At 51.9% G+C, this 18,681-nt stretch overlaps 1 long non-coding RNA gene across 1 annotated transcript; it reads right to left on the bottom strand.

Moving 5' to 3' along the window:
• Positions 1 to 9,063: 9,063 nt before the first annotated feature.
• LOC144223815 (uncharacterized) lies at positions 9,064 to 15,777 on the bottom strand. The gene is made up of 3 exons (XR_013332841.1): positions 15,565 to 15,777; positions 9,607 to 9,734; positions 9,064 to 9,152 (listed from the first exon to the last, which is right to left on the bottom strand). It is a non-coding gene; the product is annotated as an uncharacterized LOC144223815 (long non-coding RNA).
• Positions 15,778 to 18,681: the final 2,904 nt, after the last annotated feature.

Here is an 18,681-nt window from a genome sequence, read left to right as displayed (position 1 = left end):
CTCATGGGCACCCTCCTTCTGCTTTCCCTCCCTCTCTGCAGGAAGCCTGGTGCAGGCCGGCCTGGCCGTGGGGCCTCACTGGTCAGCCCAGTGCGCCTGTGAGCCCCAGGACAACCGTGCCTCTGGGCCGGAGAATGGTGTGTGCCATTCACCTTCCGCTCCTCAAACCGGCTGGCTTGAGGGGACAGAAACGTCTTGCTGCAGGTCTCTGTGGCCAGAGCGTGAGGCCTGGGGTCGTCAGGGCCGCACAGACTCGCAGCCCCCACTGGCTCCCGGGGGTCTGTCGTGCTGCCCCTTGGCTAATGCAGGTAATCGATGACCCAATGACCCGCCGCATCGTCTCAGGCGGTCTCCCCGCTAGCAGGCCATCTGCAAACTCCCGCCCACCTCCCAGGACCCCCAGCACTACAGCAGGGCCCGCCCAGATCCCACCCACCCCATTCTCGAGGGGGCATCCGCAGAGACCCCGCCACCGGAGGGGGCACCGGCAGCGTCCCAGGGGACGAGAGCTGGGGTGTAGTGGCTCACCCCAGCACGTCCACGTTCAGGGTAAACTTAATAAAAACGAATATTAAAAACACAACACACCTGTCATCTGGGCAAAATTATGAATAGCTCCCCCTTCTCCTCCCAATTGGGCTGGAAAGTGGTAAGGTCACCTGAAGGACAGCCATTCCCAATGGTCATTGATGCCGGTGCGGTCAGCTGTGCTCTGCTGGAGGGCGTGGGGCTGCGGACCAGTTGCCGCCAGTGAAAGTGAGAATAATTGCAGATTGTGAAGTCCCTACCCCACTGTGCTCCACCCGCTGCCTCCTTTTGGTCTGTTATCAGACCAAATCCGCGAGTACTAATATATTGTGGCCAGGTAGACCATACCCTAAGATCGCAAGGATGCTATCTGTAAAGGTAATAAACCAGCAGAGAAAGAGGGGAAGGGACCACCTTAACCGATAATAAAAGAACAAAGTTCAGTATGTATCTAAGATTTGGGGGTGAAGGATTCTTCATAAACTTAGGTTAGAAAAAACTTTAACTGGATACAAATGTACGTGGCAGAAACCTCCAGCAAGTTACATACTCAAGTAGAAATACTAGAATTCTCATTAAATTCTAGAACACAAGGGTGCCTGGGGTCCTCACCAGGGGAAGAAAAAAAAGAGGGGCACCTGGGTGGTTCAGTCCATTGAGAGTCTAACTCTTGATTTTGGCTCAGGTCACGATCTCTTGGTTCTTGAGTTTGAGTCCCGCATCAGGCTCATGTTAGCAGTGAAGAGCCTGCTTGGGATTCTCTCTCTCTCTCTGCCTGTCCCTTTGCTCAATTCCTCGCTCTCTCAAAATAAACAATCTTTAGACAAAACTGATAAAAACAAAAGAAATAAGAAGAGCCCGCATTGCAAACATAGAAGAGAGGTACCTGCTTGCTGTCGGTGATCATCCAGCTAAAAAGTTACAAGGACCTGCTGAGAAAACTTTACAAGTAGTAACGAGACTCAGCAAGATAATCGGAATAACGCCAATGTACAAAAGTTACTATCTTTATATATGCTTTTTAATGTATTGGGAGGAAAAAAGGGATCCGTTCACAACAATGACAAAAATGACAAAATCCTAGGAGCCTCATAAAAACCATGCAAGATTTGTATGAGAAAATTATAGTTGACTCAAAATACAAAAGGCCTGGAAGGAAAAAAATCTCTCCCATCACCGTCTTGCAACTAGACTCAGAATTAAACTGACATGAGGCAGATGATCAGTAGAAAAAGCCCCAGTTTTATTATGAGCACACGGAAGCCCAATAAAGAAATTGAAGCCAACAGAAATGACCACGGCAGGCAGTTTGTATATATTTTTTAAGCAAAGAGAGAATAACTCTGTGAGGAACTAAGAAGACAAAGAGCACTTAACCTTGGGAGCTTCTAAAGAACTTGTAAACAGAACTGGGGCTCGGGCGATCAGAGAACAGCCTTCTGGGCTCTAGACGTCCCCCCTCTGGTGACAAGAACATCTTACCTCCTGATGCAGGTGCACCTTCTGTGTGGGACATTTATTTCCCATTTTCAGGGAGGAGTCTGGGTCTCCATGCACAGACCATCTCTTACCTTTTATGAAAATAATCAGTATGCCAAGCTCCCTGGCACTGCCCCCACAGCCTATGGAGATGGATAAATGGTCCCACATAGGGAGACTCAGTGTTGTAGAAACAGAAGGTCCCCAAACATAGATTCATTTTGCTTAAAATAATAACGTAGACCATAAGTCAGATGTGTGAGGAGGGTCTTGAGTAAGAAACCTTTAGAGAAAGAATTCATTCTGTGCTAAAGGCTGGTATTTAGTCAATAACCAAGATAAAGAAGATTAGGAATATCTTTACCTCCTGGTCTCAAAAAATTGACAAATAAATATAGAGCAAAGAAGCAAGAGTCTTCATTTTAAGTTTATACATAATTACATTCCTTCTTAAATGTTTAATAACTAAGTAGAATGCCCCTGTAATATTCAATTCATAACTAACTAGGTTGCTAATCTATAAACTCAAGGATGATCTATGAACTGCATTTGCTGGAATGTTACAATGTTTGTTACATACAAATGTAATTTATATTTATTCACTGAAATTTAGAAAGAATGTTTGTTGTGAAATACTGATTTTGTTCCCCTACATTATCACGACCTACTTACCGACTTCTAACTCTACTGACACACAAACACTATAAATTATCTTGAGAATTAGGGGAAGTGCATCTAGATATTGCTCCCTGGTGATTTCTTGTTCGTGAATAATTTCAAATCTCTAACCTAATTTGTAAATTTAATACAACCTCACGAGAATGTTTTGTGAAACTAGACAAAGTAATTCTAAATTTAATTAGGAAAAGAAAATGCAAGGGAATAGCCAAGATAGTTTTCAAAAGAAGAAACGAAGGAGAAAAGGTTCCTGCCAGACATAAAAGCATGAATACACGTATATACATCACATGATACATTGCACACATCCTGGCAACACAGATGTTGGAACAGGGCTGACGTATGAAACCACGGAAGAAAACAAATTCCTGGACCGGGTACAGTGGAAAGTTAGATCTTATCTCATGTTGTACAGGAAACAGGAAAAAAATGCTCTGAATTGCGCATAAAAGCACAATTTACAAAACTGGGGTACAGAAGACCTTCTTAAGAAAGATACAAAACACAGGAATGATGGGAGTATGGTGACTGCATAAAAATTTATAAGTTCCATACAGCAAAAAACTATGAACCAGGTAAGACGATGAGAGAATATATGCACTGCGTCCACAAAGGGTTTAGATTCAGAGGATACATTTACTTCAACACCTGTAAATCAATTTTTAAAAATAAACAACCCAAAAAGTAATTACACCAAGTTTATGGATGGTTGAACAAACGGCCTCTAAGCGTGCAGACAAGCCTGTTTTCACCTTCACCAACAATCCCGGGAATTATTTAACACATCTAAGACACAGCGTGTCCTCTCCTGCAGAGTGACCTCCTGTGTGACAATACACCATGGAAAAGAGAGTAAGTGGGGACAGGCTACTGGAGGGCGTCTTGGCGAGTCTGCTGCTGGTTTGACAGGCAGACCTGGAGTACATGCATTGTCATAGTACATTCACCCCGACTTCTGGAAGACGAGTCCCCTGTCTGTCTGCCACATGAGACCGCCAGGGCCTTGCTTAGTTCAAGTGTGTATCCTTATTGTCGGGCCTAAAATTTAAAGTGCTGCCTTGACATTTTTTTTTTTTTTTTTTGATAGTGAGAGTANGAGCAGGGGAGAGGCAGAGAGAGAGGAAGACACAGAATCTGAAGCAGGCTCCAGGCTCTGAGCTGTCAGCACAGAGCCTGACCCGGGGCTTGAATCCACAAACTGTGAAATCATGACCTGAGCCGAAGTCAGATGCATAACCAACTGAGCCACCCAGGCGCCCCTGCCTTGACATCTTTGAGCCTCACGAGGCCCCGAAGGTCTGTGAGTCCCTCTGCTCACACTGGATATGCCCCGGGGCCAGCAGGAACAGCTCCCTGCCTTTCAGCTGTCCTCGGCCACATCGGCTCCAGCTCCGTGGACGACTCCTATCAGAATCCCAATGGACTTCTTGGCAGAGGTTAACAAACTGATACTAGAACCTACATGGAAATTCAAGGGACACAAAACAGCCAAAACCATCCCGGAAAAGATGACAACATTGGAGAACTCAGGCTTCACAATTTCAAACTTACTACAAACCTACAGTGACCAAGACAGTGCCATGCTTGAATAAGGAAAGACATGGATCAACAGAACTGGGAAACCAAAAATAAATCCTCGTGATTATGGTCAATGGATTTTTAATCAGGGTACCAAGGCAATTCGGAGGGGGGGTGGGGAAGAACAGTATTTTTAACAAATGGCGTTACGACAACTGGACATCCACACACAGAGAATGACGTTGGACCCTCACTTAACCCCCTACAAAATCAACTCAAAACAGATCAAAGATCAAAATGCGAGCCCTATAACTATAAAACTCCCAGAAGAAAACATAGGGGTAAATATTCATGCCCCCAGATTAGGCAATGGTTCCTAGATGTAAAAGTACAAGCAAAAAGAAAATGCAAACAGGACATTACCTACATGAAAAATGCTGGAGCTTCCGAGGACATGGGCCAAAGAGTGAGACACGAATTGCATAATAAGAAAAAAAAAAAAACTGGCACATTATCTCTGTTAAAGATCTTGTACATAGAGGAGAAAAAGAATTCCTTCAGCTCAATTATAAAGAACCCGGTAGATGTTTCTCCAAAGAAGATACAAAAACGGCCAAAAAGTTGGGGCACCTGGGTGGCTCAGTTATACATCCAACTCTTGGTCTCAGCTCAGGTCACGATCCCAGGGTCATGAGTTCAAGCCTCACAGTGGACCCCACACTGCACATGAAGCCTACTTAAAAAGACAACGGCCCAAAAAGCAGAGACATTGGAAGCAATCCTCACGCAGTGCCGGTGGAAATGGAAAATGGTACAATGGCTTTGGAAAACCACTTGGCCACTGTACAGGATTGAATGCACCCAGTGACCACAACCCAGCCATTCCACTCCCGGCAGCATGTGCAGGAGAGAGAACACACAGGTCCACACAAAAACTTGCACACAAATGTTTAGAGAGCACCATTCGCAACCCCCGAGGGCTGCAAATAAATCAAATACCCATCAGCTGATGAACGGAGGAATACAATATTTAACACACCACGGAAGATTATTTGATGGTCAAAAGGAATGAAGTAGTGAGAAATACTGCAACATGGGTGAACTCTGAAAACATCATGCCAAATTAGAGAAGCCAGGAGGGAGGGAGGGAGACAGAGAGGTGGGGAGGGGAGGAAAAGGGAGAGAGAGTGAGAAAGAGGAAGAGACAGGGAGAGAGAGAGAAAGAGGGACAAAAAGGGAGAGACAGAGAGGGAGAGACAAAGAGGGAAAGAAAGAGAAAAAGGGAAAGACAGGGAGACAGAGAAGAGAAAGAGGAAACACAGAAAGAGAGAAAGACAAAGAGGGAGAGATGGAGGAGACAGAGAGGGAAAGGGACAAAGTACAGAACGGTATATAAATGCGGAGATGTGTGTAAACACACATGTGTGTGCAGGGGGTGCGTGGATGAGCTCAGAATGTCCCCTGAACACCAGGGGGCACAGACCATCTCAGAGGGGTCCGAGAGCTCCACGCTATTTTCACAGTTACACGAAAGTATCCTTTGCCTGCATTACTGTTGTTGCTGATGTGCAAATGCAACAGAAGATAAAACCCCGGTGCCCTGACCCAGTCAGGACGCTGGCACCAGTCACCGTGTCCTTCCCACCCTCGGCTCATGTAGGAAACTACAGGCCAGCATCATGTGAGAACAACCTTAGTAAGCTAACAAAACCTAGGATTTTATCAACCCCCACCCTCAGGCACGCGTCCTGGGGGCTCTGGCCCGTGAGGAGGGAGCCTGAGCCACACACTCAAGCCAGAGTCGGTGGTGTTGGGGAGCCCGTGCAGTGCTGGGAGCTGGACTGGATGCTGGTTCCGGGGAAGCCACTCTGACCTAATGACAAACTGTGGGTATTTTGGATCCGGGTATTTCTTCAGGAATTACCATGAGCTTACCCCCAGCATGAGGACAACTGACCATACTGGTTACCAATGGCAAATTCAAGTTTTCAAGCATACATTAGACTCTTGAAAAATCTCTCTCCACCACCTGACCTTGGCAGTGGCCCCACACTTAAAGACTTTGCTGGTGAGATAGGATACTCTGCAAAATATCACAGAATGATATTAACTACTGTGATTTTTTTTTTCCATGCAGCAGGACATGTGCCAACTCTTGGAAGTCCTGCTTACCTTAGTGAGCCCGTATTTTCCAAGTGGTAAAGGTACAATGTCATAAAATGATGCAGGGGAGTGTGCCTGGGGGTGGGGGTCAGATCGTTGAGAGTCTGGTTCTTGATTTTGACTCAGGTCAAGATCTCATGGTTTGTGAGTTTGAGCCCCACGTCAGGCTCTGCACTGACAGCATGGAGCCTGCTTGGAATTCTCTGTCTCTCTCAAATATAGAAATAGATAATAAAAATAAACTAAAAAAACTAATAAATAAAATGATTCATGGATTTTAAAAATCCAAAGTGCAAAATACAGCAGTGGATTTTTTTTTTCCTTAGTTTATTGTCAAGTTGGTTTATGTATAACACCCAGTGCTCATCCCAACAAGAAGCAGTGGATTTTAATGTAGAGTGAGTTGATCTAGCTTCAGAGTAAGGAAACTTTAGGAAACCTTCACTTGCCAAGTTTGATAACAGCAAACATATCCTCAAGCTTCATGAGGCTACTGCTTCATGAGGTCTGCCCCCCACTTGATGGGCCTCCTTCTGTACCTCCCTGGGGCTAGCGGGGAGTGGGCACAACACGGCCGTTCAGAGGATCAAACTCTGTCCTCTCCCTGGTCCCCAGGATCCCTGCCTCACAGCTGGCCAGCTGCCTCATACCCACCAGGAAGGTAGGGTCCCAGCCTGCCTGGCCTCTACCAACACCCCACAATGATTTCCTCGTCCCACCATTTCCCGTGCATTTCACTTGGGCTCCCTTGTCTACACCTGCATCCTCCCTGGTCTTCATGAGCCTGTAGCCTACTCACTTGAGTTCTCTGGTCTGCACCTGCGTGTTCCCTGGTCTTCATGAGCCTGTGACCTCGTCACTTGGGCTTCCAAGACTACACCTGCATCCTCTCTGGTCTTCATGAGCCGATGGAATCCTTGCCTGGGCTCCTTGGTCTACACCTGCATCTTCCCTGGTCTTCATGGGCCTGTGGCCTCATCTGGGCTTTCATGTCTACACCTGCATCCTCTCTAGTCTTCATGAGCCTGTGGCCTCCTCTCTTGGGCTCCTTGGTCTACACCTGTGCCTTCCCCAGTTTTCATGAGCCCATGACCTCCTTGCTTGGGCTCCTTGGTCTACACCTGCATCTTCCCTGGTCTTCATGAGCCCATGGACCCCTCGCTTGGGCTCCCTTGTCTACACCTGCATCCTCTCTGGTCTTCACAAGCCTGTGACCTCCTTGCTTGGGCTCCTTGGTCTACACCTGCATCCTCCCTGGTCTTCATGAGCCCGTGGCCTCCTCGCTCGGGCTCCCTGGTCTACACCTGCACCCTCCCTAGTCTTCATGAGCCCGTGGCCTCCTCTCTTGGGCTCCTTGGTCTACACCTGTGTCTTCCCCAGTTTTCATGAGCCCGTGACCTTCTTGCTTGGGCTCCTTGGTCTACACCTGCAACTTCCCTGGTCTTCATGAGTCCATGGACCCCTCGCTTGGGCTCCCTGGTCTACACCTGTGTCTTCCCCAGTTTTCATGAGCCCATGGACCCCTCGCTTGGGCTCCCTTGTCTACACCTGCATCCTCTCTGGTCTTCACGAGCCTGTGACCTCCTTGCTCGGGCTCCTTGGTCTACAACTGCATCCTCCCTGGTCTTCATGAGCCCGTGGCCTCCTCACTTGGGCTCCCTGGTCTGCACCTGCGTCTTCCCTGGTCTTCAGAAGCCTGTGGCCTCCTCGCTCTTGGTCCCTGGTCTACACCTGTGTCTTCCCTGGTCTTCATGAGCCCATGACCTCCTTGCTTGGGCTCCCTGGTCTGCACCTGCATCTTCCTCAGTCTTCATGAGCCCATGGCCCCCTTGCTTGGGCTCAGCCACCCCTGTGAGATCATGCCTCTGCCAGCCACCCTCCGCCTGCCTGTGACCACTTCAGCGTGCTCCCCTCCCATTGTGAAACCTCCTCTCATGGAACTCCCTTCTTCCTCCACTCCTGGCTCTACCATCCCAGAGGTCCCATCCCTGCTGGTTGGCCCTTCTCTCTCCCAGGGCCGGACATGTGCAATGAAGACCTAACTCCACTTTTTGGTGTATGACTGATGACAGCCTACAGCCCCCACACCCCACCCGGACAGCTCGACAGCTCCCACCTGCATACACAGACAAGAAATCCCGATCCCCCTCCTTTAGCACTGGCAGTAGATTCTGAGCCCAGGCTCCTGCCTACAGGGAGCCCACACCTCGGGCCATGCCAGCCACGACGGAAGCTGCCTCCTGCTCTCTCTCAGCTCATTTTGGGCCAGCCAGGGAGGCCTAACCCATTCTCCCCAAAACCTCTATTACATAAGCAGAGGGGCCCAGGACACACCAGACAATCCTACCCTCCTCAGGTGGGTACACCATCAGCCAGTTCCACGTGTGTGGTTTGGAATAAGTCAGTCACTCAGCTGATCCATTTAGACAAAGCAATTACGTATAGTACTTGCGGCTGGGAGAGAGAGTGGGGAGACAGCGGGAGAGCTGGAGAGTGAGCTGCCCAGGCAGTTCACATGCCCCAGAGCGTTACTGATGACCAGTACTTTTCTCAAGTTACACTTGGTTTTGTTCTCGTCTGCTTTTTTCTTGCATTTTGGATATGAGCATGTATTACTTCTGTAATAAGGAAAATATAACAAATGTGCATTAAAAAAATTTTTTTAAGTTTTACTTGAGAAAAAAAATGATGAGGGGAGTTGCAGAGAGGAGAATCCCAAAGAGGCTTCATGCTGCCAGCTCAGAGCCTGATGTAGGGCTCGAACTCACAAACCACGAGATCGTGACCTGAAATCAAGAGTCGACGCTTAACCATCTGAGTCCCCCAGGTGCCCTGACAAATGTGCATTTTAATTTAAATTAGGAAGGAGTACAAACTGGGCCCAGGGGCTGAGGCGGGGCTGAGCTGAGACTCTGGAGGGAGGGGCTGTTCTCTGGGGGGCATGTGGCTCAAATCTTCGACCTTTGGTCCCCAGGTGACTGCCCTATTTTCAAGTTCCTTCAGGGGCGGATGGGAGGGAGGGATGGGTCGAAGATGAGACTGGAGTGTTCTCCTCCCCCTAAAATGATCCCAGCCTGGGGACTAATTGGGACATTTATTATGGAAAAAAGCCCTGCATGGATGGAAACAGAAACATGTAACTTTAGGGGGAAAAAAACAAGCTTCCACATCCCGAAAACTTGGGCTAATGAACCCCGACCATGGGGCCCCTACGGAGACAATCCCTGGGCATGGCCTCACATTAGGGAACATGTCAGCCTCCTTCCTGCCTTCTCCTAAGTTCTGGAAAATTCTCCATAGGCAGACCTTCCAGGCTTCGTGGTCACAACGTGTCTTCATAGTTAGTTTGAAGACTGCTTCACAGCCCCCTTCGAGAGATAATATTCAAGATGCACAATGTTAACTGCCATCAGACTGTGCAGCAGGTCCATCCAGAAGGCATCCCCACAGCAGACGTAAGTGTAAGCACTACAAAACCAAAAAACCTAGATTTGCCCTTTGCCACTCACTGATGTTTGTTTTCTCCTGTACGTATGTGATCAGTAGACTATCACTTTGTCTTACTCAGAACCAACATTTATTCTCAAGACTTCACATTCATAGAATAAAACCACTTACAAAGTTCACACGTTCCAGCCTGGACTGTAGGGTTTTGTTTTCCTAACCAGAGTGGATTCACACCATTGCGGTATTGTACAATAATACTTTGTGCACATCTATGTATTCTGAGTGGGGCTCTCCATCGTGACTATCTGAGACGGTGAATAGAAGCCATTAAAACAGTAGGGGTGTCTGGGTGGCTCTGTCAGTTGAGCGTTCGACTCTGGACTTTGGCTCAGGTCATGATCTCACAGTTCATGGGCTCAAGCCCCACAACAGACTCGGAGCTGGATTCTCCAAGGAGCCTGACTTGGGATTCTGTCTCCCTCTCTCTCTGTGCCTCCTTGGCTGTGCGCCAGCGCTCGCTCGCGCTCTTTCTCTCACAACATAACTAAAATAAATAAATAAAGCCCTTAAAACAGCTACAGTCAGGAACTGAGGAGTGTTGCTGATGAATGCTCTGAAACATTATGCTACAGAGAAACCCGCTCCCTGAAGGCCCAGAAGTGTGTCAGGCATGATTTCTCTTTGGGCTCAAAGCAGGTTTGTTTTGTGGAGACAGAAAAGAATGAAATAAAGTGAAGCAAAAGCACTGTGGTGACGTGCAGCAGAATTGCGTGAGGGCTGTGTCCACGCATTTCACGGACATACACAGTCATCCACATTTTAAATTTTTTAATGTTTATTTTTGAGAGAGGGAGGGGGGAGAGAGAGAGGAGGAAGATGGGGAGGGAGGGGGATGAGGGGGAGAGAGGGAGATGGGGAGAGAGAGAGAGAGAGGGAGAGGGGGAAGGGGGGAGAGAGAACACAAGCAAGGGAAGAGAAGGGAGAGAGGGAGACATAGAATTTGAAGCAGGCTCCAGGCTCCCAGCCATCAATACAGAGCCCAATGTGAGGCTCCAACTCATGAACCGTCAGATCATGATCTGAGCTGAAGTCAGAGGCTTAACCGACTGAACCACCCAGATGCCCCAGGTCACCCACGTCCTAACCCCGTAGCCTCAGTGGGGCATGCCCTTCCTCAGCGGTCGGTGTACTCAGACTCCCCATTTGCTATGCCGACAGCCTCTCCATGCCTGCCTCAGCCAGCCTCCTCCTGGGTGAGGTATGAGCCTCCAGCTGCCAACAAGGGATCTACCAGCCCACAGAGCCGCAGCGAGGGCAGGCTCGTCCGGGACAGGCATCTCTGGGCCGGCCGTGCCCCCTGCCCCCACAGGGCAGGAGTCCCACAAACCACGTCACCTTTTCTAACCCAGCCCATCACCCACGCAGGCCAATGCCGAGGCAGGCACAGGCTCCCTAAGGCCCAGGAGAGAGAACAGAGACGCAGCCTCCCACTGGGCTGTCACATGAAGGCATCTATGTACCACGTCCCAGACGTCACATCAGTCAGTGACGACCACCTGTTACACAGCTTCTCAGAAGACGCTGCTCAGAGCTTCATTGTTTTACCTTATTGGCTACAGATAACTTTCCTTTGAATCCTGCTTTGAAATGTAGCAGAACGTGATCCTTTCATTTGCAAAACCTTGCAGAAATGATAAAGAAAAACAAATGAAGCAGGAGTCCCCACCATCCATTTCATCTCATTTCCAGCCCTGGAGCGAGCTGACGAGGTCTTGTGGGCTTCATCCAGGTGTCCCTGAGGACAGACCACCCCACCCTACCCTGCCCTGCCCCTGCGGCCTTCACCAAACCAGCCTTTCTGGAGGGGCCTAGAGCGACCCAGCGTGCGCGTGTGGGTCCTGCAGATGCGCTGGCCGCACCTGCGCGGAGCTGAGACCACCCGGGGCAGATCCAGCCCCAGCGGGACTGGAAGGCTGTCCATCCCACGGCCCCCGTCCTCTGTGCCCACAGTCCCCTCCCGGCCCGAGCGGCTACTCTCCCTCCATGACCCCACGTTCCTTAACTCCGACGGGCACATGTAGGGAATCTCCTTGTGACCCCGCCATGTGGACCCTGCCCCCTCCTGTGCCTCGATGCCACATTCGATGCTCTATTCTTCCCTCTGGACTGCAGATGAATAAATAAATCCCCATTGTCCGTGTGGGAAGGAAATCCTAATGGAGAAAAGGAAGATTTTTCCTCTCCCCTTAGGTTTCCTAACGAGGGTCTTGTAAATCAGGCTGAGGAAAAATCAGCAAGAGACACCATCTATGACCACGTGCAGCCGCACACACAGCAGGAACTGGCGGCCGGTCGCTCAGAGGGGCGCTTGCGACCTGGGGCTCAGGGAGTGTCTCTGCAGAAGGAACAGGCCCAGGGCGAGGGAGCGTGAACCGTGGGCAGGCAGGTCCGTGGGCGAGGGACCCGCTCGTCTGCGCAGCCCCATCCCAGCGCCGCTCACCCTCCTCCCGGCCGTAGAGCTTTCCCACGAGGGGACTCGGGGCCTGCAGTTCCCCAAAGCTGGTGCTGTTCCCCCAAGCGCAGCTCAGGGAAGGCTCCTTCCCGCACCTGTTCAGTCTCATGTGCCTCCAGCTCAAGAGAGTCTTTCTACCAGAAGGCATTTGGAGGTGGTGTGCCCCGTCCCTGAAACTGCCCTGATGCAGCTGGGCTTTGCTGGACCACGTCCTGAACCTCCCTCCATGCAGCGTCCTTCCGCCTGCTGTCACCTCTGCTCAGACACGGTCTCCTCTAGGAATGGCGGTGTCACTGACGACGATGCCGCCCCAGGGCCTCCACCTCCCAGTGGACTCACCCTGACATCAATGCGTTCCGTGTCCTCAGTGGAAAGTCGCCTGCACCCTGGTGCCTTCCCAGCCTGCTCAGCGGATGTGTGACAGAGCGCAAGCGAGACCTACTGTGTTCCTCCCCACCAACCCTGCACACGCTTCCTCGGGGAAACTTCCGGCGGCCGGGCCTGCCCACGCAGCTGGGACTGACACAGTTTGGGGGACACATCTGACATCACCAGACTCCCTCCTGTTCCACTCCAAAACCACGGCCTTTGCAGTGTGTCCATCGCGGCTCCGAGATGCCGCAGACACCATGCCCACCGCTGACACTGCCGTGAGCCAGACCTGCGCCCCAGCCACCGCCATCAGCACACACACCCAGGTGTGTTCTCCCTGATGGGTAAATCCCAGCGTGTGGTTTTCACCCCAGCATCTTGTGGCCTCGGGCAAAGAGAAGGGAGTTGGCTAAAACTGTCCCAGTAAATCGGGAGCTGGGAAAGAGGCAGGAGGAACCTATCAACCTAAGAAACATCTGGGGACTGAGGGCGTAGCTTCATCGCCTGGCGTAGTGGACGTGATGGAGCTGCAGGGCCCACCCTGGCCTGCCGGGTCCAAACACCCACATCAACACAACCCCCATGCGGTCCAAGTACGTTACAGGAGGGGAGCCTCAGGCTGGGTGGTCGGAGGGGGAGTGGGGGGCCTGTGCTGAGGGGAGGGTCTGACGCCAGGTGCAGGCCCCAGGTTGTCACCTGTCCTGACCCCAGCCCTGTCGCCTGTCACCTGTGTCACTCAGCAAACAAGAGGCACTGTCACTGTGAGATTCCCCAGGTGTTAGAAGCTGTGAACTGGGAGCCAGGACACAGGGCCCACCTGTACCGTCCCCAGGCAGATGCCTGAAGCTCATTGACTTAGGGACCCGAGTCAGGGCAGGAAATGCCTTTCATCTGCCTCCCCTCCTGCAGGCGCGCTGCACGCCTGCGCTGTCCCTCTCCTTTCCGCTGCCAGCTGGATGGGAGCCAGTCTCGCACTCATGCTCTAAGGATGTGTGGCTTCTGTGTCTGAGGCAGTTGGGCAACAAGCAATGCAGAGGGGCTCCCAGTGAGGAGCTGCCGCCCACGCCACGTGTGTCCAGCTCCCGCGAGTCCGGGACCCAGGCCCACCACCCGTCCCCACCCGCCTGGAAAGGCAGACTACAAAGTCTCATTTGGTGGCTACAAAATCTCATTTCTGGGGCAGTAGCTTAAAAGTTTTTTTTTTTTTTGGACTGAGGAACTTTTCCAAATGCAACCCCTTCAACCAAACCCCGAGGCGCTTCAGCATGTGACTGACAAGGGGTCACCAGCGCACCTTGCCGAGCGTGGTTGAGGCTGTCTGCACTGCGTCTCAGGTTCAGCTCTAAATGTGTGTCATGAAGACTCGCTCTGTGACTCCACACGTGCGTTAACATCGACGGCCATAATGACCCAGGGATCAGAGAGCTTGTTTGCGCGGCTGCGGTCATCTGGGGTGGGTACTGGCCTCCTTCCTCTCTGTCCCTTCTGGGAACTGGGCAGGACGTGCCTGAGATGCATGCAAGGCTGCCCCTTCCTGCAAGGAGGCCCCAGGGCCAGCTGTCGGCCTGCCCGACCTTCCAGCATGGCCTGGCCACTCCTCCCTGGATGGCCAGGCCTCCGTCTCCCCTGCTTTGCCCCGCCTCCTGCATCGCAGCTCCAAACTGGGCCATAAAAGGACACGGTGCTTCACCCAGGTTTTCCTGGGGATTAATCATGCTTTCTATTGTCTACACGTTATGGAGTTTGGACATGTTAAACAGCTTGCTGGCCGGAGAGGCAGCCCCGCCCAGGACTGGCCAATTCCCAGACAGCGTGCCATTCAAGTGCAACTCTCTTCTATGCCCCAACCACCCCTTTACCAGATGCTCACACACCAAGCCAATGCCCTCCCTGCCCTAGACCACCCCAGGGCCAGTCCTGTAGCCCAGAGCCGGAACGTTCCAGGAGACCCTCCCAAGCTCTTTGTGCTGCCCTGCCCAGCTTGTCTGTGGAAACCCGAGCAGGTGCCAGGGCCGTGTGGTCCCCTCACGCTGGCTTCTGTCTCCTGATCAAACACCGTGCTCCCCTGTGGCCTGCTCCCTCCTCTCCGGAAACGTTCCTAATAAATTCTTCTCTCAATGCTTTGGCCTCTCGATGTCATCAGGTGTCACCTCCATAAATTAAAATCTCTTGGGCACAAATGAGACCTCCTGGGGTGTGAACCCTAAGAAAGGCAGCCACCGTGTAAGATGTCCGGGTCCCCAGGACTGCTGTGCTTGAGGGGCCTGGGCACAGCAGATGATGGTGCTGGCGGATCCCCAGCACCCTGCCGAGGCACAGACACATGAGGGAAGAGATTTCAGATCCTGCAGACCAGCCAGTAGACCAGCCACGTGACCTCTCCTGATGCCCACGAGGGATAGGAGTGCCATGCAAGCCCAGCCTGAAGCGCACCCCACAGGAGCTGTGAGCATCTCAGAGGCCCTGCCTGAGGCACTCACCTCAGGGCAATTTGCCACAACACAGAAACTGGAGCAGCATGCTGTCTGGGGCATCTGGGGAAGCCGACTCTGCTTAGGTCATCAAGGGGTTTCAGGATATGCTTTCTTGGGGACTAGTGACTCTTCCAGCACTCGGGGTCACACGGGTTGGCAGTGGAGGGGGAGATGCCTGCCCACCACCCCACAGCCCGAATGGCTGTGACTCCTGTCCCTTTTAGTGGTTTGTCTTCCGAGGAAAAATTTCCCAAGAATAAAAAAGGATTTTCTGGGTTCTGTGTGTTCTTAGGCTTAAAAACCGGCAATTCCTCTCAGTTTACAGGTGAGTAAACTGAGGCCCAGAGAGAGCAGGTGCCAAGCGGACACAGCAGGAACACCCTGCTCACTCACCTCCACTTGCCACTGTGGTGGTTTCACAGCCAAGGATCGAAGAAGGAACACGCCCCCGCTCACTCGTGTGTGTGGTTTCCACGTTCCAGATTTAGTCCGGAGGTCGTCAGCTCCGCGGGGCCAGGCAGCGTCTGGGCCGACTGCCCGTTTCCCAGATCATCTTCGGTCTCCATGGTTTCCACACTTCCCAACTTTTACTATCACGTGTGATAACTTCAGTGGTGAGCTTAGAAAGCAAGGTTATTCACACTTATACCCATGGTACTTAGAATCTGATATAGCCTTGTTGTGTGTTCTCTTTCCCAAACAAGAGGGGCCTGATTGCAGTAAACAAGTGGATGTCACTTACTCTGCAGAAACAGGTGCTTGCTGAGGTCAGACACCCCATTAGAGGCATGTCATAGGAATGTGAATGCAGCCATCAGTGTGGGGTTACCCAAAACACTCGAAAATACCGAGTTGCTCGGAGAACTGGGGCACATCCACGTGCAAACTTGAACAAAAACTCTTGGGGAAATTATGCTCCAAGCAGACAGTCTAAGGTGAAAATGGCTAGTGCAGCGTTTAGCAGAGAAATATTCATGAGATGTTAACATTAAATATAAACGACCCTTGAACAACGCAGGGTTAGGGTGCCGACCCCCACGCAGCTGAAAATCCACAAGTAACTTCGGACTCCCCCAGAACTTAACTACTGTTAGCCTACTGTTGACCAGGAGCCTTTGCAATCACATAGTTGATTCACACATAATCTTGTGTTAGACACTACATTAAACAATCCAGTGAGCTGGAGAGAAGATGACGTCATTGTGAAAACCACAAGGAGGAGAGAATACATTTACAATATTTATCAAAAGCAACTGCTGGTGGGAGTGGACCCTGTGGTTCAAACCGTGTTGCTCACAGCCCGGTACAACCTCACCTTTGGGCTGCGTCTCTAGACTGTCCTTCAGGTCGGCAGCATTGCCAGCTTCATCTCAGACTGGGGGATAGGAGGGTCGAGGGAGGAGTGTATCTGGCAATCAGGAACCACAGAGGTGGTTCCCGCCAGGAGCCGCAGAGCCTTCGTGTGCACAGATGGAGGGCACCCACGTGGGCGGCGGCCCCTCCGCCACCACCGGAGCCGCGGCCAAAAGCACTGCCCTCACGAAGAGCCTAGGGGTCTTTGACCAGACTTCGTGGCCGCCAGGGCCCTGAGCCCCCGGAGCGCCTGGTGGGGGGGAGGGGGGGCAGCCAGGCTCAGCCTCTGGGCCCAGGCCCCGCCTCAGCTGCGGGTGGACACTGTCCTGCTTCCTTATTCCAACAACGGTGCAGCCTCACACCTCTGCCCACACGCGGCCTGCAGCCTGAAGTGATTTCAGCTCTACTTTTTCACTTGTTACGGCGTCCGTGGGTTTCGTGGGAGAGTGAGCCCTCGGTCTCCTTAACCCTGGGTCCAGGGGTCGGAACTCCTCGGGGCTCGGCGCACTTACTAATCAGACCCCAGGTCTTCGCTTTCTTTTTCCCTTTTCCTGGGTGTCTCTCAGGACTGCATTACCAGGATTCACGATCACGTGTGGCCCAGCACGCGGGCCTCCAGTCACACGTGGGTCCCCGGGCGACTCGGGCCCCAGCCTCCTTCCTCGCCCCGCCCCTCCGCGCGCGGGCCCGGATCGCGCCCCGCACATTCGCCGGCACCAACTCCTATCAGCCCAGCAGTGCTCCCGGCTCGTGAAAGCGGATCCTTCGTCCCGCACTGCGGACGCCGATAAATGCCAGCTGATCGATCCCACGGGATCTCCGCACTTACAGAACGTAAGACGAGAGCGTCCTCCGGCCACCAACCCTCACTCCGCCCCGCCCCCCACCGGTCCGAGTTCTCCCAGGGCCACCAGCTGCTGTAGTGCCCTTCGCCTGACCCGTGTTCTCGAGGCGATTTGCTGCTGCGGCCAAGGCCGGCTGACCGCGGGGTGACGGAGGGATCCCGCCTCACTCGGCCCCTCCTCCCCTAGGGTCTGTTTGTCTCGTGTGTGTCACCGGCGCATCTTCCACTGTTGGCCTCCTCCCCTCAGTTACACGGCGGCACCGAAGATGGGACACCACGCCTGGCACAAAGTAGGTCTTCGCTCAACAGTAGTGGATAAAAACTGGTTCACAGTTCAGATTTTAAAGGCAGAGATAAACCAATTTTTTCCCCTCCAAACAGCAGGCGTGCACGCAGTGAGGTTTATTTCTGTTGAAAGCTTAGGACTTTAAAACGAAAAACTAAACCAAATGTTCCCCTCAACACACCAGGTATCCTCGCCAAGAAAGCTTATTTCTGTGAAGAGGCGGGCAGCCCACGCATCCTGAGCTGATTGGAGGGATGTGGGTCACCGCTCACAACGGAGGTGAACAAATGAGTTAATGGTTTGGCCTAATCAAGACATACAACCTTAACAAGCCACTGGCAAGAAGTGCTCTAAGAATCGCTCTCTGGGAAAGCAGGAAACAGAACATTTTATGTGCAGTTAGTCGGGCAAAGAAGCATCATCTCCAAGCCTTGATTTCTAGAGTCATGTTCCCAAAGTCCCCTCCTGTCAGGTTATACCTCAGAGTGTCGGTGTCTGACGGTGTGGTGGACGCTGGCAGCTGAGTTCTGGGGGGCTCAATGGGCGTCATCTATCACACAACAGGGATGAACAGGTGGCCCGTTGGAGGTGCCCAGCTGTGATTTGTCATACCTGCAGAATTGGTGAGGAGCAAATGGCTTGGGAGATGGGGTGACCCAGGAAGGATCTGCAGACTTTCCAGGGGATGTACTGACAAGGGCAACGGGGATACCCGAGCTGACACAGACCCCCCCCACCCCCCTGCCAAGCTCAGCCCCTGCCCTCCTTCATCTGAGTGGGAAGTGTGACTATAGTCTTAAACCTTTGTTTAGGGGCACCTGGGTGGCTCAGTCAGTTGAGTGTCTGACTCTTGATCTCAGCTCAGGTCATGATCTCACAGTTCGTAGGATGGAGCCTGGAGTCAGGCTCTCTGCTGACAGTGCAGATCCTGCTTAAGATTCTCTCTGTCATTCTTTTTCTCTCTCAAAATTAAAAAAAAGTTGTTTAAACCAAACACACCAGGAAACCGTTTAAGCTCAAAATAGTC

The sequence above is a fragment of the Crocuta crocuta genome, unplaced genomic scaffold (genome assembly GCF_008692635.1).
Source record: "Crocuta crocuta isolate KB4526 unplaced genomic scaffold, BGI_CrCroc_1.0 scaffold1300, whole genome shotgun sequence".
NCBI lineage: Eukaryota > Metazoa > Chordata > Mammalia > Carnivora > Hyaenidae > Crocuta > Crocuta crocuta.
Note: the sequence above shows the minus strand (reverse complement) of the source record. Positions and strands in the feature narration are given on the sequence as shown.